Source organism: Gossypium hirsutum, chromosome A08 (assembly GCF_007990345.1).
Source record: "Gossypium hirsutum isolate 1008001.06 chromosome A08, Gossypium_hirsutum_v2.1, whole genome shotgun sequence".
NCBI lineage: Eukaryota > Viridiplantae > Streptophyta > Magnoliopsida > Malvales > Malvaceae > Gossypium > Gossypium hirsutum.
The window spans coordinates 96,785,475-96,809,695 of NC_053431.1; the positions used below are offsets into that span (position 1 = coordinate 96,785,475).

The following is a 24,221-nucleotide window of genomic DNA, read 5'->3' on the forward strand; positions in this document are numbered from 1 at the left end:
TATGGTTGAGCAAACTACATTCAATTCCACATGCGACGCCTCATCCAACTTTCGTTTATTCATTAAAAGCTCCTTTAAAAACTTGACTATGTCTGGCATCTACGAAAGGACTTAATAAATGGTAAGTTAATATGTAGTTTCTTTAAAAGTTTAAGAAATTTACCAAATTGTTCGTCTGATCGGTCTTTCCTTGTCGCATTGGGGTATGGCACATTAGGTTTATATTTTGTACTCACTAGCTTTGGGTCATTTTGGCCTCCCTTATTCTTACCTTTGCTTACCACCATTTCTGGCCTTGGTTTTGCAACTAACCCTTCTTCATCGTGAATGGAAATGGCGTTGAGTTACTCTCTTGGGTTAGATTCAGTGTTGCTTGGTAGGCTACCTTGTGGTCATTGGGAAATTAACTTGGTGAGCTGTCCAATCTGAGTTTTAAGCCTCTGGATTGATGCTTGTTGATTTTTGAGTGCTGTCTCAGTATTCTGAAAATGAGTTTCTGACACTAAGATGAATTTGGTTAGTATCTCCTCAAGGTTCAACTTTTTCTCCTACTGGTACGGTGGTTGCTAAAAGCCTGGAGGGGGTAGTGGTCTTTGATTTCCTTGGCCTCCCTATGAAAAATTTGGGTAGTTCCTCCAACCTGCATTGTAAGTATTGCTATAAGGATTGTTTTGAGATAGAGAATTGTTACCCGTGTAATTTAACTGCTCGTTCTCCATGTTGTGGCCATAAAGTGGGTATTCTAAACTGCTTGAGCCGCCTCTACTTACTTCGCACTGTATTACTGGGTGAACCTATGAAGAACTAAGAAAACCATCAATTTTCTTATTCAAGAGTTCTACCTGATTAGAGAGCATGGTGACTGAATCGACATTATAAACGCCTACTGTTTTCATTGGCTTTGTCCTCATGACTTGCCACTGATAGTTATTTAGTGACATCTCTTCTATAAATACATAAGCATCTTCAGGTGTCTTATTATTGATGGTTCCGCTAGCAGTTGCGTCAACCATTTGTCGAGTTGAAGGATTCAGGCCATTATGAAAGCTTTGAACCTGTAGCCAGAATGGTAACCCATGGTGAGGGCATCTTCTCAAGAGGTTCTTGTATCTCTCCCATGCATCGTGGAGTGTTTCTAAATCCATCTGCACAAAAGAAGAGATATCATTACGTAATTTAGCCATTTTAGTCGGCGAAAAATATTTTAATAAAAACTTTTCAGTCATTTGTTCCCAAGTAGTGATTGATCCCCGTGGCAACGAATTCAACCACTATTTAGCTTTGTTTCTCAATGAAAAAGGGAATAACTGAAGGTGAATGGCGCCATCAGAAATGCCATTTATTTTAAATATATCACATAGTTCCAAAAAGTTTGCGAAGTGAGCGTTGGGATCTTCGTCCTACAAACCATCAAACTAAACAAATTGCTGTATCATTTGATTTGTGTTAGGTTTCAGTTCAAAAGTATTTGCAGCTACAGGAGGTATAACTATGCACGATTCAATTCCTGTTAAAGAAGGTTTAGCATAATCATACATAGTGCGTGGAGTAGGATTCTGATTAACAGCAATCACAGGAGGTAGCAGATTTTCTTAGTTTTCAACCATCTCCTCGGTTGTGGTTGAAGTATCATCCTCTTGCTCTTCCTTTGTGTATCGTAAGCTTTGCCTTATTTCTCTTCGGTTTCTGCGAACTATACAATCGATCTCATTGTCAAAAAGTAGTGGTCCTGACGGGTTTCTTCTGGTCATAAACTAGAAAAACCTGTCAGAAGAAAATAAATGAAGAATTAAAAAACAAAATAAAAACTTAAACTACAATAAAATTACAATGGCTAAAGTAATAAAACTCGAGTGTTCCTAATATCCTAGTTCCCCGGCAACGGCGCCAAAAACTTGATGCGTGATATTCGTAACAGGTTTTAAAGGTTTATAAATGAATCGTTCTTGAAACTAACTTATTATCACGATTAGGGCAAGTGTACCTATCGAATAGTAGTATAATTCAACAAGACCGGATTGTCGAACCCAAAGAAACTACGAGTACTAGTATTTACTTCCTTTTTATCATCTAGCCTAAAAATTAATAGGTTTGGTTATTTAAACTAATTACTAACTAAGAATGCACAGAAAAAAAACTTGGGAAAAATACTTTTGGGAAAAATTCGATTGATTGAGACAGCACCTAAGGAAAAATCCACCTAGACTTCACTTGTTATTTGACTCTGAATCAGAAGATTTATTAATTTGACTTGATCCGTAGAAATCCCTAAGTTATATTATTATCTCTCTTGAGACTAATAATGTTTAACCCTAGGTTGAATAATTGAAATCTCTTTCTAATTAACACCCTAGAATTGCATTAACTCGATCCATGGATTCTCTTATTAGGTTTCACCCTAATTCGACAAAATCTTGTCACCCTATCTCTAGGCGCACAATCAAATCCGTTTAATTATGACAAATTTACTCTTAGACAGGGTCTATTCCTTCTTTGAATAAGAGCTTAACTTGAATCAATATCCTGGAATATCAAAACAAGAATTAAGAAAACATAATTAAGAACAAGTCAAATATATTTCATACAATTTAGATAATAATAGTAAGATCCGTCTTAGGTTTCATTCCCCTTAGGAATCTAGGGGGTTTAGTTCATACTTATGAAAGAAAACATCTCAAAAGCATAAAGATAACAAAACATAAGAAAACCCAAAATTCCTGAAAGAACTTGAAGGGAATCTTCAATCTTGATGATAAATCCGGCTTCTGAGATGGATCAATTGGCTTCCTTTGAGTAATTCCTTGCTTTCTCCCCTACGTCCCCCTTCTAAGTGCCTCCTCAGGTGTTTAAATAGGCTTTGGAATGCCTAAGAGCCCTCAAAATTTCCCTTTCCCAAATTGGACTAAACTTGGGCTCGGCAGGGACACGCCCATGTGTGATTACTTAAGGCCATGGTCAAGGCTGTTGAATGGGCACGGGCATGTGGTCTCCCCATATAAGTCATGCTTCAATCCTGCCAAAGGGACACGACCGTGTGACATGCCCGTGTGAGAAAGTCCAGGCCATTTTGATTTCCCATGTGGGTTCATTTTCTTCATTTTTGGCCCGTTTTTCACTCTTTTTACTCTCCTATGCTCTCTTAAGTATAAAACATGAAATTAAAGGATTAGTGGCATCGAATTCACCAAATCTAAAGAGAAAACATTCATAAATAGGCTAAGCATGGGATAAAAATATGTATAAATCACTGTTTATCAACGTTGTCAGGACTCGAACCTCAAATCCCCCTTAACACTCCACACACCATTAACCCATGGACCAACAAGATTTTTATGTCATGAACCCCTTCAATTATTTAAAAACTAATTAACTAAAGCCAAAGGTTGCACTAAGCAAAAACAAAACTTTTTGCACCAACCATAGCTTGAACCTTAGACTTCTCATGCGCCTCCCAGGACACTCATCCATTGAAACAAGTATACATTTAAGTTACCTAATACATAGAAAATAATACCTAAACTTTGTGGCGTTACAATTCTACCCCCTAATAGAAATTTCGGCCTAAAAATTTACCTGGTCAAAATAGATGAGGATATTGTTGTCGTATCGCCTCATCGTGTTCCCACATGGCTTCCTTAGAACTGTGATTATGCCACAGCAGCTTAACCAGTGGAACAAACTTCCACCTCAAAACCTTCACAACAAGGTCTAAAATCTAAATTGGCTCCTCCTGAAAGGTCAGATCAGGCCTAACCTCAACCTCTTTAGTCAAGACGATGTACGCAAGATCATAGCAATACCGCCTCAATATAGAGACGTGAAACACAGTATGAATCCGATCCAACTCTTAAGGTAACTCAAGCTGATAGGCAACCGGTCCCACACGTTTCAGTATACGGTAAGGCCCAATAAACCTAGGGCTTAACTTTCCCTTTTGACCAAACCTCAGTATCTTCTTCCACAGTGAGACCTTAAGAAACACCAAGTCCCTCATAGAATACTCAATCCCCTTACGCCTCAGATCCGTATACGATTTCTATCTGTTTGATGCTGCCTTTAGTCAATCTCGAATCAACCTAAATTTTTCCTCAGTATCAGAAACCAATTCAGGACCCAGAACTCACTGCTCACCCAACTTAGTCAAACACAAAGGGGTCTGACACCTACGACCATATAATGCCTCCTAGGGTGCCATCTGTATGCTAGACTGGTAGCTATTGTTATACACAAAATCTGCTAATGGCAAGTAGTCCTCCCGACTGCCTTGGAAATCTATTACACAACTTCTTAACATATCCTCCAATATCCGAATCACGCTTTCTGACTAGCCATCTATCTGAGGGTGGAACACAGTACTGAAGTCTAACCTTGTACCCAGTGATTCATGCAACTTCTTCCAAAACGAGACGTAAAGTGAGGATCCCTGTCAGATGTCATAGAGACCGGTACCCCATGCAGTTGCACTATCTCCGATACACACAACTTAGCCAGTTTTTGCAGTGAGTAATCAGTACGAACTGGTATGAAATGGGCAGACTTGGTCAAACGATCCACAATGACCCATACTAAATCCGTTAAGGGCATGTGACAGCCCTAAAGTGACCCTAGTCGGAAAGCGGTCTCGGAACCGCTAGACCGAGTCACCAAATTATTTGAATGTGATGATTATTGCCTAAAATATGTGAATATAAATGTGTGAAAGTTTTAAGCTTCTATTTAGTTAATTGCATGTGAATTTAGTTGATAGGACTTATGTGAGAAAATTTAGAAATGTGCTAGGCAAATGCAAGTGGCCTAATAGTGCATGTAATCAAAGGGGTGGACTTGCATGTCAATTTCCCCCCATTTAAGTACTAGTGGCCGGCCATGACAAGGGATGATGGGCAAAACATGTCATGAAACATGTTGCGTTAATGGAAAAATAAAATAAGAAGCATGGGCAAAACATGTCATGAAACATGTTGTGTTAATGGAAGAATAAAATAAGAAGCATGGGCAATAAACTAATAAGAAATTGAAGGAAGAAAACAAAGAGAAAAAAATGTGTTCATCATTCTCATGCATGACCAAAAAAAAAAAAAGAAGAGAAAAGCTCTCATGTTGTTCTTGGCCGTATAGGAGAAAGAAAAAGAAGGAAAAAGAGCTTTGAAGAAATTGGCTATGGTGGTTTGATAGACTAAGGTATGTTTGATGATGTTCCATGAGATGCATGCATGTTTTAGTAGTTAGCTTGAGTTCTAAATAGCCCATGGTTCAAATCTTTACTATGTCATGGAGATGATATTCGGCCAAGGTGGATTGGTGTTGATATCATTTGCATGCTAAAAGTGAAGCTTTGTAATGGTGCATGTGATGGTGGATTGATGATTCTTGAATCTTCTTTTTAGCATTTTTGAGTGAGACATTAAGTTCTTTGTTTAACCATGACCAAAAATTGAAATGGTATGGTGTTGTGATGCAATCGGCCCCAACATAGACATGTATGTTCGGCCACATGAATAAGTACATAAGTTATTTGTATGTTCGGCCATAGGTAGCCTATTGATGGCTTTAGCTTGACTTAGAAAATTCGGCTAAGGGGAAATATTAGCTAGTCTGTTTAATTCGATTCGTGATTTCGTACATATGTGACTCTAGTGTCTAATGTATATATGGGCTAAGTACCTTGAGCTTCTCTTTTGATGTTCGAATGAATTGTATTAAATTGCTTGATGTGATTAAAAATGCGTATGACCATTGTGTATTTGAGCTAAAAGGTGGCCATATGACCTATCAAACTCCTTGTCATATTCGGCCATAAGCTAGCAAAATGAGACTTTAATGAGTTAAATTTGTTTGAATTAAGCTCAAGAGCAAAGGGGAACTAAATCCGATAAAGGGAAGGAAAAAGTGGTCGAATAGCCGTCGAAACCGTTCGACAACATCCGAGGTAAGTTCTTGAGTAATAGAGCTTAAATTATGATTTGATTAGATCATGTTTTAAGCAAATCAAAATCGTGCTCTTTGTGTGTGGCTATTGAGCCGAAATGGCAAGAGTGATAAGTGTCTTGTGTTTGAGTTTTGCTAATGAAAATGGAATACGAATGTGTCATGATTTATTGTTAAATGTGCATGGTTATTCGAATGATGTCCGGGCTAAGTCCCGAAGGCTTTGTGCTAAGTGACCATATCCGGACTAAGATCCAAAGGCATTTGTGCGAGATCCTAATTCCGGGCTAAGCCCGAAGGCATTGGTGCGAGTTACTAAATCCGGGTTAAGTCCCGAAGGCATTTGTGCGAGTTACTATAACCGGGCTATGTCCCGAAGGCATTTGAATGAGTAGCTATATCCGGTTAAATTCCGAAGGTACGTGATTTGGGAATGAATGATCTTGCTGTAAAAATTTCAGTTAATACGCTGGTAACATCCCAACATTGAGGTATGTTTCGTATGTGCTTTGAATTAGTTGAGCCCTTACAAATAAGTATTCGCTCAGTTGATAAATGAGCTACCGGCCTTTGGCTAAGTTGATCTTTGTGTATGAATAAAAGGGGTTGGTAATGTGAAGTAAGTATGATATTGAAAATTTGTGCATATGAAATTATCCGTTTAGCTACATGAATGCTATACTTTGGTTGTGTCTAAATTCTTTGCTCAAAACTTACTAAGCATTTAATGCTTACTCCGTTTCTTTGATTCTCTATTTTACAGATTTTGGTTCTTCAGCTATCGGACTCAGGATTTTGAAGTCGAAGTCGCCCACACTATCAAAGCCCCCTTTTGGTACAATTTTGGTTGAACTTCGAAATGGCATGTATAGGACTACCCTTTTTGTTGTGGGTCATGGACCCTTTGGATTTGTATAATTTTGGATAGCCATGCGAAAATGGCTTATATATGTTTGAGCATAATGTTATACTCATTTGGTATGGATATGCTTAACAAGGATTGGCCATGGGAATGGTTAATCACTATCATAATTTGTGCTATTTATGCTAAAAGGGCTAGTTGAATCATGGAAACTATGAAATAGGTAAAGTCTACCTTAAAGGCAGATGCTGACAGCAGCAGTGATGTAGATTTGGAAAATCACTAAAAATAGTAGGAATGGAATTAAATAGTGAATAAATTATGAAAACGAACCTTGATGAATCTATTTTCATAAGAAAGTAACGAAACATTCATATGAATAGTATATTATGAGATGCTAAAGTTTTCGTGAGACAGGGCCAGAACGGTTTCTGGATTCCCTGTTACGACTTTGGAAATTCATTATAAATTAACAAGAGATAATTAGAAGTCATGACATATATGAATAGATTCCTTTTTGAGTCTAGTTTCTACAGAAATAAACGACATCAGTATTGAAGCCCTGTACAGGGAGATATCCAAGTCGTAATGCGCAAAGGTCAGTGTAGTCGATCCCTGTAACATGGGAGACTTTGACTAATAAACTGTACTAATTAGCCCGACCAAAAATTCTAGAAACAAATTTGTAGATGCATATATGAGTCTAATTTCAGGGAAAAATCACGAAGCTGATTTTCGAGTTGTGAAACTCAAGATATGATTTTTAAGGTGACAGTGACGCAGTTAGCTAGCTTGCCTGGAAAATTTAAAATGGATTGTGCAAAGAAGTGATTTAAGTCTGCAAACCCCTCGTGTCCGACTCCGGCGACGGACTCGGGTACGGGGTGTTACAGGGCAGCCCACTAACAAAATCCATAGTCACTCTCTCCCACTTCTACAGTGGAATCTTAACTGGTTGAAGCAACCCAGAAGGCAACTGATGTTCTGCTTTAATCTGTTGGCAAGTCAGACATTTTCCCACAAAGTCAGTCACATCACGCTTAAAACCTGGCCAGCAAAATACCTCCTGAAGGCTCAGTACATCTTCTTCCTGCCAGGATGCATAGCATAAGGACTACTATGTGCTTCCTATAGAATAGACTGCCTCATATCAGAATCTTTCGGTACACAGACTCTCCAATGAAAATAGAGTATGCCTTCGCTATTCAGTCAAAAATCTGAAGTTTCTTTACTCTCTATCTATCGAAATCGAGAACCCAATAACTTATCCTCCAACTGTTTACTCTTCATCTATTCAATCCACATCAGTTTAACTTGAAGTTTGGCCAACAGACTACCATTGTTGAATAAACTGAGTCAAGCAAACATTACCCTCAGATCAGTAACAGCCCTACGGCTTAGTGCGTCCGCTACCATATTAGCCTTACCAAGATGATATTCAATCGAACAGTCATAATCCTTAAGCAGCTCAACCCATCTATGCTGCCTAAGGTTAAACTCCTTCTGAGTGAAGAGATACTTGAGGCTCTTGTGGTTCGTGTAAATGAAACACTTCTCACTGTACAAATAATGCCTCTAAATTTTTAGTGTGAATACCACTGTAGCCAATTCCAAGTCATGCGTCGGATAGTTCGCTTCATGCATCTTAAGCTGACGAGACGTATATGCCACTACTTTACCCTTTTGCATCAACACACACCCCAAGCCAACATGTGATGCATCGCTATAGATAGTGAATTTCTTCCCAGATTCTGGTTGTATTAAGACAGGGGCCTCAATCAGAACTTTCTTTAGTTTCTCAAAACTTTTCTGTTGCTTATTAGTCCAGTTAAACGGTACTCCTTTTATGCAACAACTTAGTTAGAGGTGTAGCAATCAATGAAAACCCCTCTACAAACCATTTATAATACCCTGCCAGACATAGAAAACTACGAATTTTTGATATAGTCTTAGGCTACTTCTAATCCAAAACAACTTTAATTTTTCGAGGATCAACCCTAATCCCCTCAGCAAATACCACATGACCCAGAAATGTCACCTCTCTAACCAAAATTCACACTTACTAAACTTGGAGTACAATTTTTCTCTCTCAAAATCTTTACAACCACTAGGAGATGTTCATCATGCTCAATCACAGTCTTCGAATACACCAGAATATGATCAATGAACACTACTACAAACCGATCCAGATAGGGCTGGAACAATCAGTTCATCAAATCCATAAAAGCCGTTGGTGCATTCTTCAATCCAAACGACATCACTAGGAACTCATAATAACCATACCGAGTCCTAAATACCGTCTTATACACATCAGTCTCCTTGACCTTCAATTGATGGTACCCAAATCGAAGATCAATTTTTGGGAAAATCGACGCTCCATGAAACTGGTCGAATAGATCGTCAATCCTCGGTAAAGGGTACTTATTCTTAACGATCAGTTTATTCAATTACCGATAGTCGATGCATATTCGCTTGGTTCCATCCTTCTTTTTCACAAATAAAACCGGTGCTCCCCACGGAGACACACTAGGGCGGATGAACCCTCGATCCAGTAACTCTTGAGTTTGAGCTTTGAGTTCTACAAGCTCCTTCGGTGCCATTCTGTAAGGGGCGATGGACACCGGAGCTGTACCAGGCAGGAGCTCAATCCCAAATTCTACTTCAAGGTTTGGAGGTAACCTAGGTTACTCATCGGAAAAAACATCTGGAAAATCTTTGTCTGTTCTGATATCCTTAACAGAGGAACCCCAAGATTCTGAAACACCGATGAAGGCTAAATACGCCTCACAACCCTTACAAACCAATTTCTCAGCCCTTAATGCAGAAATCACATTACTTAAGTAGTTTCATCATTCCCCAATTACCACTACCTCTTCGTCATTCTTAGTTCTCAGTACTACCTGTTTAGTGGCACAGTCTAAACTTACTCGGTGCTTAACTAACCAGTTTATGCCCAGTATCAAATCAAACTCTCCAAAAGGGAGTTCCATCAGATCTGCCGGAAAGATAACCCCTTGTACCTCTAAAAGGACATCTTTAAACAATTTATTAACTCTCGCGGGCTGCCCCAACAAACTCAATACAGTAATTCCACATAAAGTATTCTCAACCGAAATCCCCAAGTTCTCAATGATAGTACAAGCAACATAGGAATAGGTAGATCCTACATCTATCAATGCAGTATAAGGTACACTAAAAATTAAAAACGAACCCGTAATAACATCTAGGGCATCTCTGTCTTCTCAGCGATGAGCAGTATAAACCAGAGCTTCTGCCTTACCTCAGTGTGACCAGCACCTCTGCCCGGTGCTCCACGGCCATCGCTCATACCATTTCCACCCCTGGCCTGACCAAGGCCTCTCGATGGCTATTGAACACCTCTCGGTGGCTAAACAGTACCCATACCAGTAGCGTGCATCTAATCGGGCCTACACGAACAATCTATAACATGATGCTCCAAGGATTCACACCTCAAACACGCCCCTATCCGTACCCAGCATTCACCTTGATGGCGTTTCCCACAAATAGTACAAGGTAGAGACTCAAAAGTAGCAACAGGGGGCCCAACTTTAACCAGCCCGTCAACTCTGGCCTTTTTCTTAGGCCTCTGAGCTAAACTTGAGGGTTCTCAAACCCTCTTACTCCTACCCCTGTCCGTCTCACGATTCTGGCGCTCAGCGCGCTTCACCTCCTCGGTGATTTTCGCCTTTTTCACTAACACAGTAAAATCTCGCTTCCTCTGTGGAGCAATCAAAACTTGTAGATCATCTCTGCGACCGTCCTCAAAGTAAACACAGTGCTCGTATTTTGTTATCACCATCCCACGCGCATAGCGGCTAAGTCGCAGAAACTCAGACTCATATTCTGCTACTGACTTATCCCCTTGGGTAAAATTTAGAAACTCTCTCCTCCGGGCATCCACATAACTAGTGCCTACATATTTCCCTTGGAATGCAGTTTTGAACAGTTCCCAAGTCAACTGGTCAAGCTCAGTGCCCTTTTTAATTGTAAGCCACCACTGATAGGCTTCATCTCATAGCAACGACACTGTACCTTTTAATTTCTGCTCTGGGGTGAAGTTGAGGTCATCCATGATCCATTCTATGGCCTCAATCTAATATTCAGTCACACTAAGGGCAACTCCAATAATTCCTCTAAAAATCTCAGCCCCATTAAACCTGAGTCATTCCTGTCACTGACACACGGCCCACAGTACCAGTATTGGGCCCAGCAACCCTCTCTAAAATTTGTAACATAGCTTGGGACAGTGTGTCATCCCTAGCTATCCGATCGTGTGACCCAGTCTCAGTCACAGGTGAAGCAGGTGCCTCTCTTGCCTCAACGGCAGGCATATGGCCCAATACCGAAGACCCAGCCCGAGCACCTCCATGGCCTCCGTCGCGGTCTCTTGTACCCCTTCCATGAGTACCTCTGGTGCTCATTATTGATTTGCGTATTATCTATATTAACAGTATTATGCATCAGGTTTTTCTTACAATTTCAGTGTTTATTAACAGATATTTTATGAAATACAATATCAATATTTTAGAGTTTATGTTTTCGCAGTTCGTAATCTTACTATAGTTTTAGGTTACCCTAACAAAGGTTTCACTACAGTCTATTATCTACGGTAATCTCAGTGTTTCAATTAATTCAAATAGTAGTTTTAGAGAACTTACAGGATTGGCATCAGAGACTCGGTAGACCACACATTCAGAAATACACGTCAAAAAAACTTTTCCACCATCTGAAACAATTCTTTTTGAAATTTACATTTTGAAAAAAACCCAAATCCACAGCCAAGTTTTGAAACCTGGCTTTGATACCACTAAATGTAACATCCCAAACCCGGCTTAGACATTATGGTTGAATCTGTGATGTCACATTGAAGTGTGTTTTGGAAAGCATCGTTCTGTTCAAACAAAATTTCGTACAATATTAAAACCCTTGTGGCGATCTTTCAACCAAACTCTAAGTATCATGTTTGTTGATAAAAACTTAATTTGTTTAGACAAAGTATGTTGAAATGTTATTATTTTTTGAAAACGTTCTTTCTTACGGAAGCTAGGGAAACACGTTTGCGTATTCGTGGTGTTTTGAAAACATATATCCTTTTGAAAAAATGTATCCTAAAGCTAGTAGATATAATAAAATATTTGGAAATTCCAAAATTAAAAAATGAAACTTTAAGACGCCTTATTACATAACCCAAAAATCCAAATTAATTAACTTTAGGATAAAACTGAGACAGTAATTAAAATCAGTTGTGTGGCCCCCATCGAGTCCCTCCCAGCACCAGTCCATCTAAGGATTACCTGCACAGGAAAGCAGAGGGGTGAGTTTATGAAAACTCAATATGTAATCCCTTTTTAACAAACAAACAATCAGTAGGCAAAACAGGTTGGGCTTAAGCCCATTTCAGTTACAATACAGTATCAGTGTGAGCCTTAGCCCATTACAATAACAGTATCAGTGTGGGCTTTATCCCATTACAATAACTGTATCAGAAAATGCAACAGAGATCCTATCTATCCATCCTCTACACTCCATTCTGTCTAATTCTACACTCCATGTGGGGATAAAATTGACCCACCCATCCCTACACTCCAAATACAACACTGGTTGCGGCACTAATCAGCGATTGTAGTAGAGCTGCCAGTAATTGAAGCAGAGCTACCAGTACAGTACACTTCCTCCAATATATATATATCAAACCCACCCCTATGCAACATGTCATGTCATAATATAAAGTGTATGCAAAATGTAATGCTCGAATACAATCAAATATAGCATAGGGGTATAATAGTCATTTCATTAATATGGGGTCTAAGTGTACTTATCGACCCATCAATATGCCCACAGTCGTCTTAGGTGACCCATGCAACCTTAGCTGTCAAACAAAAAAAATGGGCCCAAGCGCATAATATGGCCCATGTGGGCCCACACATCTGTGTGGCCCAATAAGCCCATAAATGGCCTTGGCCTTGCGAACTACACAGCCTGGCCCAATAATCCCATGCGTCGGTGTAGTTTACTCGTGTGGGGCCCACACGGCCCATTTTAGCCCAACGTGGCCCAAAACAGCCTAAGCCCATGAAATTGCTTATGGTGACCACTATTCTCTAACGCCTACGTTTATGTGTTCAAATCACCATACGAGCGAGCGCGCGCTCTTATAGTGTCTATGGACATGTTTTTCGGCTTTTGCTGATTAACAGTTTTTGTAGTGTGGTTACACATCTGTTGCAAAATGTGCATCTAGCCCAAGAGTTCCCCAAACCTTCATTCAACCACGACAATCCATTAGTCGATTATTACTAGGGTTAATCCCCCTTTTATATTCCCAACTCATAATAACATCTGATACTTTCCTTGATCGCAAAATTGATTAACCCTGCTCGAACCGTTAACGAAGGCTGGTTTACTCCCCTAATCGGATAGCTACATTGTCAGTGAAACCCATTAACGATGGCCACAAAATGAATACATTGTACTAGACTAAAATACAACTTAAAGAAAATACAACCCAAGGATAAGAGAAGGTAGGCAATCGACCAATACCTTCCTAAACAAATCATGCACCAATTGAACGCCATAAACACAAACAGAATTACCTTGATCGAGTAAAGAAGAAAAGGTTTGACTGCTCAGCACTCACTAGCAACTCCTTCACCTTCCAAGAAACTCAAGAAACTGCAAGATACACCACACGTAAGGAAAAAAAAGGTAAGAAATGGCAAGAAGGGAATCACATTCGGCTTTAGCAGTGTAAGAGTATTTATTGACTTGTTGATGAACAACACCAGACCGCAACCAAAAGGGGATAGAGTATTTGGTCTCTATAGGCAGATAATCAGAAATATACTTCGAAAAATACGAGAGTCGAAAGAGGTGAGATGGTACAATCGGTCAAAAGAAGAAGGAGACAGGAAAATATGAAAGAAAGAAAGTGTCTTCGGTTAAGAGAGGTAACATTGAAGAGAGGGAGAGGAAGAAAAGATGATATTCGACCAGAGTGACCTGACACGAAAGAGAGAAAAAGAGCACAAGAGATTGGTGACAAAATGTCAAAAGATTACAATCCGAACAAAAACAAATGTGCTTAAAAAAAACAACCAAAAACAAGAAGGAATCAATTCACATCAAGGAGGAAAGAGCCGAAACAAAACAATGACCAAACCCCTAGCTTTTGTTCAAAAACTGCAATTTGTCAAAAGTGAGAGTCCAAATTCGACACACTCACTACTACCCCATTCAAACTCCTAATTTCTCTCCCCCTATCGCTCCTAAGATCACTCAACCATATCCCACTCCCCTAAATCCCTACCAACCGAAACTTTCTCTAACTAATCCCTAGAATTTGGCCACAACTGTAACACCCCAAACCCGGCCTAGAAGTTAGGCCCGAATCTGGTGTGTCACATTGAAGTGTTTTTTGAAAACCATGTTCTCATTGAAAACCCTTCTTACTACTCAAAACCTCTAGCCATTTTAATGCTTGTGAAACGTTAATTCCCTTAAAAACTTACTTGCTGCGGAAGCTTACTTTTAAACAGTTGCAGAAACGTGATATTTTGAAAACCAGTTGTTGTTTTGGAAAACCGTGCCCTATTTCTAACAGATATTAAGCATACTAAATAAATTTCCCAAATAAAAAGTTAAGAAAATAAAGAGGCCTTAATACAACCCAAATCAAAAGCCAAAGTGCTTAACTAAATAAATGAAATAGAAAAACATGTGCAGTTGTGTGGTCGTCTCTGAGTCCTTCTATGACATTGATCCACTTAACACTGGGGATTACCTGCACAGTTAATAAACGGGGTGAGTTTACAAAAACTCATTATGTAATCCCCTCACTTGAGTAACAGTCAGTAAACAGATAGAATTCAAATCAGTCTGGGCCGGAGCCCATTATAGTAACAGTACAGTCCAATTCAGAGCATACGTGGCCAAAGCTCGTTACGATATCATTTGGGTCACAGCTTATAACAGAATCAATTGGGCCTAGCCCATCTTAGCCTCAGTTGGGCCGAAGCCCACATCGCAATAATATCACAATAATATCATGCATATAAGCCTGTGCAACCCACCCCAATTATCCAACCGCTACACACCAACTCCGTCCCCCGGTGCACATTATATGGGGATATAAATATTGACCCACCCATCCGATACACATCAATAGTAGCCCGGTTACGGTACTACCTTCATTGCAACAAGCTGCCAATCACATATTGGGCTTAATAGCTACCGGTGGATCCACGGTTATCAAGAAACCATGCGATCCTCATATACTTCCTCCATTCCATAATTCCCAACCCATGCAATATGTCGTGTATGTCATGCTCAATTATCACACGTGTATGCAGAATGGCCATACTCAGTAACAGTCTTTTAAACATATATTAAGAGCATATCAGTCATACAACCACAGTCAAGCCAATTAAAACGCAGTCATACATTCATAATCAAATCAGTCAAATTCGAAGTCTAATCGGTCATTTACCCTCAAGGGCAAAATAGTCATTATACCCTACAGGGGTAGTCGGTCATTTTACTCTACAAGGGTATTTCAATAATTTTACACGACAAGGGTATTTCGATAATTTTACAAATCAGAGGTGTTTCGGTAATTTTACAAATCGAGGGTATTTTGATAATTTTCCAAATCGAGGGTATTTTAGTAATTTTACAAATTGAGGGTGTTTCAGTAATTTTACAAATCGAGGGTGTTTTGATAATTTTATAAATCGGGGTACTTCGATAATTTTACAAACAAGGGGTATTTTGATGATTTTACAAATAGAAGGTCTTTCGATAATTTTACAAAGCGAGGGTGTTTCGGTAATTTTACAAATAAGGGTGTTTCGATAATTTCACAAATTAGGGGTATTTCGATAATTTTACAAATTACGGGTAATTCAGTAATTTTACAATCAAGGGTATTTCGGTAATTTTACAAATCGGGAGTATTTCGATAATTTTACAAATCGGGGTACTTCGATAATTTTACAAACAAGGGGTATTTCGGTAATTTCTCTTCACTATGGGTTTATTACTTACCTTGGCCCGTTAACAAATCCCCGTTGGCTAAGATGAACAGATACTATGCACCAGGTAGGATTCCAGAGAAGAGGTATGCACCAGGTAGGATTCCAAAGAAGAGGAGGTGAGTCATTGAGACTGCTTAAGTACTAAGCTCTCCCTAGACCCAATCCTAGACATGCATATACTCGTTGCGACACCTTAACCTTATGACTTATCCATAGTCACAATTAATTAATTAATTAATTAAGTTTTATGTCTGTTTGAGTATTTACCAAAAACTAGGTCCACAACCCCTTTATTAAACACTAACATATCCACACTTATTCATTTGGCCCCTTTAGGCCCAATCTCGTTCACAAGGCCCGTCAGGCCCAATCACATTCATATGGCCCATCAAGCCCATTCAGATTCATATCGCCCATCACGCCCAACTACTTCCCACCTAACAGTTAGATTTACACAAGCGAGCCCATGGGCCCATCGGGCCCATTTGACCCATCGAGGCCCAGAACAGCCTTAGCACACGAGAACGGTCATGGAGGCTTCCAACTTTTGCCAATTTTTAACAAAGAAGGGTGTGAATACACACCTGTTTATGAGAACGTGCTGAAGTCCACGATCACCAACCTTGGCACATCCTACATTGGGTCTTAATCACATTTTTTCTCTTTCACCAACTCATCTGGTTCGCTCTATTTAAAGCCAGCGTATCACCAATTCCCATGTTAGCTTCCCGATGTGGGATTACTTTTAACCATTAGGAAAATTCCTTATTTTCTTATGACCACCTCAACCACAGAGTTCCAGTCCAACTCTACCTCCTACACAACTCAAACAGCAAAATAAATACTCCCTTGACATCCCAAGACTTGAACCTTAGACCTCACATTTACATAACACGCCACCTTGCCACTCCACCACAGGCTCTTTTTGTGTCATATTTTATCCTCAATTAATTATAAGGTCTATAGGCCAAAGTCCAGGTTCCTTTAAAAAAAACCAAAATAAATTGCAAGAGCCAAGACTTGAACCCAGGCTCCCTTGCAACCTTAATGATGCCACAACCACTAAACCACATACTCCATTGTGATATTTATTTACCACAATAAGTTAAAAGGCCTTCATCCAAGCACCTAGGGTTTTATTCACTTAAAACCAAAATATTTGCTAAAACCCAAGTTTGAACCCAAGATTTCTCTAACACTTCTCAGGGCCATTAACCACTAAAGCAGACATTTAATTGTGTGATTTCCTTGCACAATTAAATGCTTATATACAAACTCCTTATGGACCCATACTTAAGGCCCAATACTTCTAGGCCCAAATTCAGGGCGTTATAATTCTATCCCCTTACAGAAATTTCATCTTCGAAATTTCCAACTATTTAAACAAGCGCTTAGCTCAATCTACACCACTACGCTCCCGCTACGCACTCTAGTTCCAAACTACATTAATACACTTTTAACTTAATCTCAAAACCTCTGACACCCAACCAAACATCTAATCACAGAAGCAAACATATATTTACCACACATGCATACAATTTCTGTATTCAAACAACACATCCAAACAAAACACACCTGACTTAAAAGGAACTGTGATCCCTCTTCGTGCTACACTCCAAGCGCCTAGCCTGAAGTGATTCACCATACGCCTTAACTATTACCTCGAACACTTCTTCTAGCACTTCTCTTACCAACCGGATCAGTGCCTCCTGCACCAAACTCCGAGTTATTGTTACCTAAAGTTGGCAGACCTTGCTTGCCTTCGGAATCCATCATAGTACTGTTGGTAACTTACAAAAAAATCTGATTTCCAGAACATACACTGAATAAATGAAAAATACCATTGTGCACGAAAATGCACACTCTGCACTCTAACCATCCAAATGCACCATATTCATTAAAAACTGTCTCACGAGCGTTCGCACGCTCGCGAGTTCACAAAATACCAACGTTTCAGTATTTCGGCTTTTACCGATTTAGTCTAAGGGAGGGTGTCATTTACACACTTGGTTGATGACGATTGATGATGATATCTCCCACGCGATAATCCTACAATTGATCACTAACACATTAGACTTACGAATTAACGATAACTAACATAAATCTATGTCAACTAACCCAATCATCACACAAGTTAGTCATTTATGCACGAGGGGCAAAATAGTTATTTTACCCTCCAGGGGTAAATCGGTAGTCTTACTCTATAAGGGTATTTTAGTAATTCTACAACTCACCCACTTGGGCCTACGGACCTATTGGGACCACATGGCCCATTTCAGTAGATCGCGGCCCGAAATAGCCGTCCTACTGCTAGAGTAATAAGAAATACACACCTGTTAGGAGACTACAGTTAATCTGCGCTCCAAACACTCTTAGCTGACGCCCAACCCAAACGAGCACGTCACAAAGTGAAAGGGATTAGCCAAGAAGGGTATGCCTACTCTCCTCATGGTTTGCTCTATCTAAAGCCAGCTCTCCATCTACTCTTATGTTAGCTTCCTGATGTGGGATCCCTCCATCACCAGAGTTTAAAACCAACACCAACTCTTGCCGTCCCAACATAGCAAAATAATCAACCTTTGCATGCCAAAGGATTCGAACCAAAGTCCTCTCACATGCCAACTCACGCCACCACCACTAGGCCATCAACACATTTGTGTCATAAATCCAACACATTAAACTTTAAAGTGCACATACTTACTTACAGAATTATTGAAAAGAAAAACCAAAATATATTGCAAGAGCCAAGACTTGAACATTGGACCCCTTGCTTCCTCTATGGCGTCACCTCCTTGTCCCCTAAGTGGCGCCACCTTGCCACTACACCGCACTCCTTTTTGTGTCATCTTTTACCCCTTTACTCTTAAAAATCCAAACGCCAATTGCATCACCTGTTCATAAAATTAAAATTCCGAAGACTACCACGGATTTAACTTAAGTTTGGGCCTTCTAAAGGCCCACTAACCTACTAAAATATATATATTTTAACCAACCAGAACACACACAAATTTTAAAAATCACAGAAACATAGAAAACCCAAAAATTGGGGCGTTACAACTCTACCCTCTTTAAAGAAATTTCGTCCTCAAAATTTTACCTGAATCAAACAGATGAGGATATTGTTGACGCATTGCCACTTTTGGCTCCCAAGTAGCTTCCTCTCTGCCATGATTATGCCACAGCACCTTTACTAGCGGAATTGATTTCCTCCTCAAAATCTTAACATCTTGATCCAAAATCTACACAGGCTCTTCCTCAAAAGTTAAGTCTGTTTGGACCTCAATCTCTGCAACCGACACAACATGAGTAGGGTCAGAACGATACCGCCTTAACATGGAGATGTGAAAGACATCATGAATCCTATCCAACTCTAGAGGTAGCTCCAACTAATAAGCCACTGGACCCACTCGCTTAAGAATTCGATAAGGCCCAATGAACTGCGGACTTAACTTGCCTTTCCTTCCAAACCTTAATATTTTCTTCTAAGGTGAAACCTTCAAGAAGACCATATCACCCACAGAGTACTCAATTTCCTTGCGCTTCAAATCTGCATATGAATTCTGTTTATCAGATGCTTCCTTCAACTGGTCTCTAATCAACTTGACCTTATCCTCAATATCTGCCACCAACTCAGGTCCAAGAACCTGTCGTTCACCCAACTCGGTCCAACAACTAGGTGTACGACATCTTCGCCCATACAGTGCCTCATAAGGAGCCACTCGAATACTTGCCTGATAATTGTTGTTGTATGCAAACTCTGCCAACGGTAAGTAATCCTCCCAACTGCCTCGAAAGTCGATAACGCATCCCCTCAATATGTCTTCTAGAATCTGAATAACCCTTTCCGACTGACCATCAGTCTGAGGATGAAAGGCTGTACTAAATTTCAACCGCGTACCCAATGCCTCATGCAACTTTTTCCAAAACCGAAATGTGAATCTAGTCTCGATCAGAAATAATCGACACTGGCACTCCGTGAAGTCGCACTATTTCCGCCACATACAATTTGGCTAACTTCTGAAGTGAATAATAAGTACGGACAGGTATGAAGTGAGCAGATTTGGTCAACCTATCCACAATTTCCCAAATCGAGTCCTTCTTCGATGGTGTCAAGGGTAACCCACTTACAAAATCCATGGTTACCCTCTCCCACTTCCAAAGTGGTACTTTCACTGGCTGCAAAAGTCCGGAAGGTAATTGATGTTCAGCATTCACTTACTGACAAGTCAGACATTTTCCCACAACTTCCGTTACCTCTCCCAATACAACTCCTTTAAGTCGCGATACATTTTACTCCCTCCAGGATGCATAGCACATAGACCTCCATGAGCTTTTTTCAGAATTGCTTGCCTCAAGTCAGAGTCCTTCGGAATACAAACTCCACCTTGGTAACACAGAACTCCCTTACTATTCAGTCCGAACTCAGAAGTATCCCCATTCTTAACCGGCTGAAATCGAGAAACCAGGGACTCATCCCTCTACTATTTTTCCTTAATCTCATCCACCCAGGTCGGCCTAACTTGCAGTTCTGCTAACAGACTACCATCATTATACAGACTCAAACGAGCAAACATGGTTATCAGATCAGATACAGTTCTACGACTTAGGGCATCAACCACCACATTAGCTTTGCCTGGGTGATACTCAATCGCGCAATCATAATCCTTAAGCAACTCTATCCATCTCTGCTGCCTAAGGTTCAGCTTCTTCTGAGTCAGCAAGTACTTAAGACTCTTATGATCTGTGTATATAATACACCTTTCTCTATACAGGTAATGTCTCCAAATCTTAAGTGCAAAGATTACCGCTGCCAACTCCAGATCATGAGTAGGATAGTTAACTTCATGTGGTTTAAGCTGTCGCGATGCATAAGCAACCACTTTACCCTCTTGCATCAACACAAAGCCCAACCCTACATGTGATGCATCACTGCATACGGTAAAATCTTTTCCAGACTCCGGCTGAATCAGTACAGGTGCCTCGGTCAGAACTTTCTTCAACTTCTCAAAAGATTCCTGTTGTTTCTCAGTCCAAACAAACGGTACTCCCTTCCTTATAAGCTTTGTCAAAGGCGCTGCTATCACAGAAAATCCTTCCACAAACCTTCTATAGTACCCAGCTAAACCCAGAAAACTTCGAATTTCCAACACTAACCTCGGTGGCTTCTACTCCAGAATCGCTTCAATCTTTCGAGGGACCACCTTGATCCCTTCAGCAGAGACAACATGCCCCAAGAAAGTTGCCTCTCTCAACCAGAACTCACACTTATTGAATTTCGCATAAAGCTCCTTCTCCCTCAGCACTTGCAGTACAATTCGAAGATGCTCATCATGCTTCTCCTCAGTTTTAGAATAAACCAGAATATCGTCAATAAAGACGACCACGAATCGATCCAACTATGGTTGGAACACTCAATTCATCAGATCCATAAATGCCACAGGTGCGTTCGTCAACCCAAATGGCATAACTAAGAACTCATAGTGACCATATCGAATTCTGAATGCCCTCTTGTGAATATCCACCTCCTTAACCCTCAACTGATGATACCTAGATCGAAGGTCAATCTTGGAAAATACTGAAACTCCTCTAAGTTGGTCAAATAAATCATCGATTCTCGGCAGTGGGTACTTGTTCTTAATTGTCAGTTTGTTCAACTGCTGATAATCGATGCACATCAGCATTGACCCATCTTTCTTCTTTACGAACAAAACTGGTGCTCCCCACTGAGACACACTTGGTCTAATGAAGCCTCTATCCAATAACTCATGAATTTGGGCTTTCAGCTCCACCAAATCCTTCGGTGCCATCTTATAAGGTGCAATAGACACTGGTGCCATTCCAAGCAACAAGTCGATTCAAAACTCAACCTCTCAGTTCGAGGGCAAACCCGGAAGCTCCTTTGGAAAAACATCTTGAAAATCCTTGACGATTCTAACTTTATCCACTGTCAGATCCTCAGTTTTCGATTGGCTTACAAATGCCAAATAAGCCTTACATCCCTTTCGAATCCACTTCTCGGCTCTCAATGTCAACACCATATTAGACAGATAATCCTTACGCTTGCTTATCACCAAAACCTCCTCATCCTTTATGGTCTTTAACATTATTCGCTTAGCAGGACAATCCAAAGTAGCCCTATGCTTAACAACCATATCCATTCCCAAAATAAGATCGAATTCTCCGAAAGGTAGCTCTATCAGATCTCCAGAGAAAACTTTTCCTTGAGTTTCTATAGGTACATCTCTATACAGTTTATCTACCCTAAATGAGTGACCCAAAGGACTTAGTACAAATACCCCACTCATGGTCTCCTCAGAGCTCACACCCAGCGACCCAGATATAGCACATGCAACATATCAATGGGTAGATCCAACATCTATCAATGCAGTGTATGGCATACTGGAAATCAGAAACGTACAGTTATGACGTCAGGTGCATCACCCTCCTCTCGGTGACAAGCTACATACACCAACGCCGGTTGACGAGCTTCAGCAAATCCAGCACCCCTTCCAGGCTCTCATCTTCTTTGACCATTTCCATTACCACCTCTGCCTTGCCCACGTTCTCTCAGAAACTGTGGTCCACCCCTCACTGGTTGAGCGACCCTCTGCTCTAAAACTTGAACCTGATCTGGTTCCTGGGGAAAATCCTTAACCCTATGCTCCATAGATCCGCATCAGAAACAAGCACCAGAACGTTTCTGACACTCGCCCATATGTATCTTCCCACAATTCCTACAACCCTGCGGTCTAACAGTATTCATCGGTACTGCTCGAACTGGCTCTATTACCCTTGCTCTCTTAACATTCCTGTTCATACCAACTAAAAGTCCTGAATCTCTCTTAAAATGGTTTCGATCTTTCTCACGATTCTGTCTTTCTGTATGCTTCACTTCCTCAGCTATCTTAGCTTTCTCCACTAAAACAGCGAAGTTACGCTGCCTCTGCAGAGCAATCAGTACCCTAAGTTCATCTCTCAGACCATCCTCGAAGCGTACGCTACGCTCATACTCTGTAGCGACAATCCCAGAAGCATACTGGCTCAGTCTCAGAAACTCAGACTCATACACAGCCACTGGCTTACTCCCTTGGACCAGGTTAGAAATTCTTTCTGGCGAGCGTCCACGTAACTAGCCCCAACATACTTTCCTTTGAAGGCTGTCTTAAATAGCTCCCAAGTCACACTGTCAGCAGGAGTTCCATCTCTCACTGTGAGCCACCACTGATAAGCCTCATCCTTGAGTAACGATATGGCTCCCTTCAGCTTCTACTTCACAGAACAGTCCAGATCATCCATAATCCGCTCTGTGGCTTCTAACCAATACTCAGCCACATTCGGAGCTACACCAGATACGCCCCTAAATATCTCTGCTCCATTGGTCCGGAGCCACTCAGAAATAGACCCCCGAATTCCATTTTCTGTACTTGCCCCAGCAACCCTTTTCAAAACTCAGACCATTGCCTGGGACAGAGCATCGTCCCCGATACCTCGATCATGAGACTCTACCTCCGTTACCGGTAGTACTAGTGCATCTGCTACCGGCACATATCCTGAAGACGAAGATTCAGCCTGAGCATTACCTCGACCACGTCCACGGCCTCTTCCTCGTGCTGCTCATGTATTCATTTCGTATTATCTGATTAAGAATTTTATGAATCAGTTTAATATTTCAGTGTTTATTACAGATGTCTTATGAATAACAATAATTCAGAGTTTGAGTTTGTTTCCTTTTACGGTAGCCTAGCTACAGTCTCATTCTACTTATCAGAGTTTCTATAGTTCCAGTGTTTCCCTAACTAAAGTACCATGATAAGGTTTTGTACAAGCATATAACAGATATTTCAGAAATAATCAAAAAGGCTAAAAAAACTTACAGACTTGGGGCGGAGATTCGGTGTGCCACCTTCTAAAAACCTAATTTTAGAAAACTGATTTTAATCTTTAAAATCATCTATTTTTAAAGAGAAAATATTGGAAACATTCTCGAAAACAATTTATAATCAAGTTCCAAAAAAATGATTTTCGAAAACCTTTATTCAGTGTTTCTTTACAAACTCCCATTTTTAGACCCATTCCACAGCCGAGTTGCTGCAACTTGGCTCTGATACCACTAAATGTAACACCCCAAACCCGGCCCAGACGTTATGGCCAGACTTAACGTGTCACATGGACTTACGACTTAGTATGCATTAGTTGGTTTAAGTGATTGGGGTGGTCTTTGTAAAAATAGCAGTTGAATGAAAAGCCGGTTTATCAATCTTTAGGCTATCCATTTGTTGTGCTTGTTGAGTCTTGAAAACGTTCATTAATTTTGAAAACCAGCGCAGCATAACACTAGCAGTTTCATCATAGTAAAAATATAATCAGAAAATAAAACC

The 24,221-nt window shown here is 40.3% G+C and overlaps 1 non-coding gene across 1 annotated transcript; it reads left to right on the forward strand.

The window, feature by feature from the left end:
- Window positions 1-1,071: 1,071 nt before the first annotated feature.
- On the forward strand, window positions 1,072-1,178 carry LOC121205929 (small nucleolar RNA R71). Its single transcript, XR_005901002.1, has one exon. It is a non-coding gene; the product is annotated as a small nucleolar RNA R71 (small nucleolar RNA).
- Window positions 1,179-24,221: the final 23,043 nt, after the last annotated feature.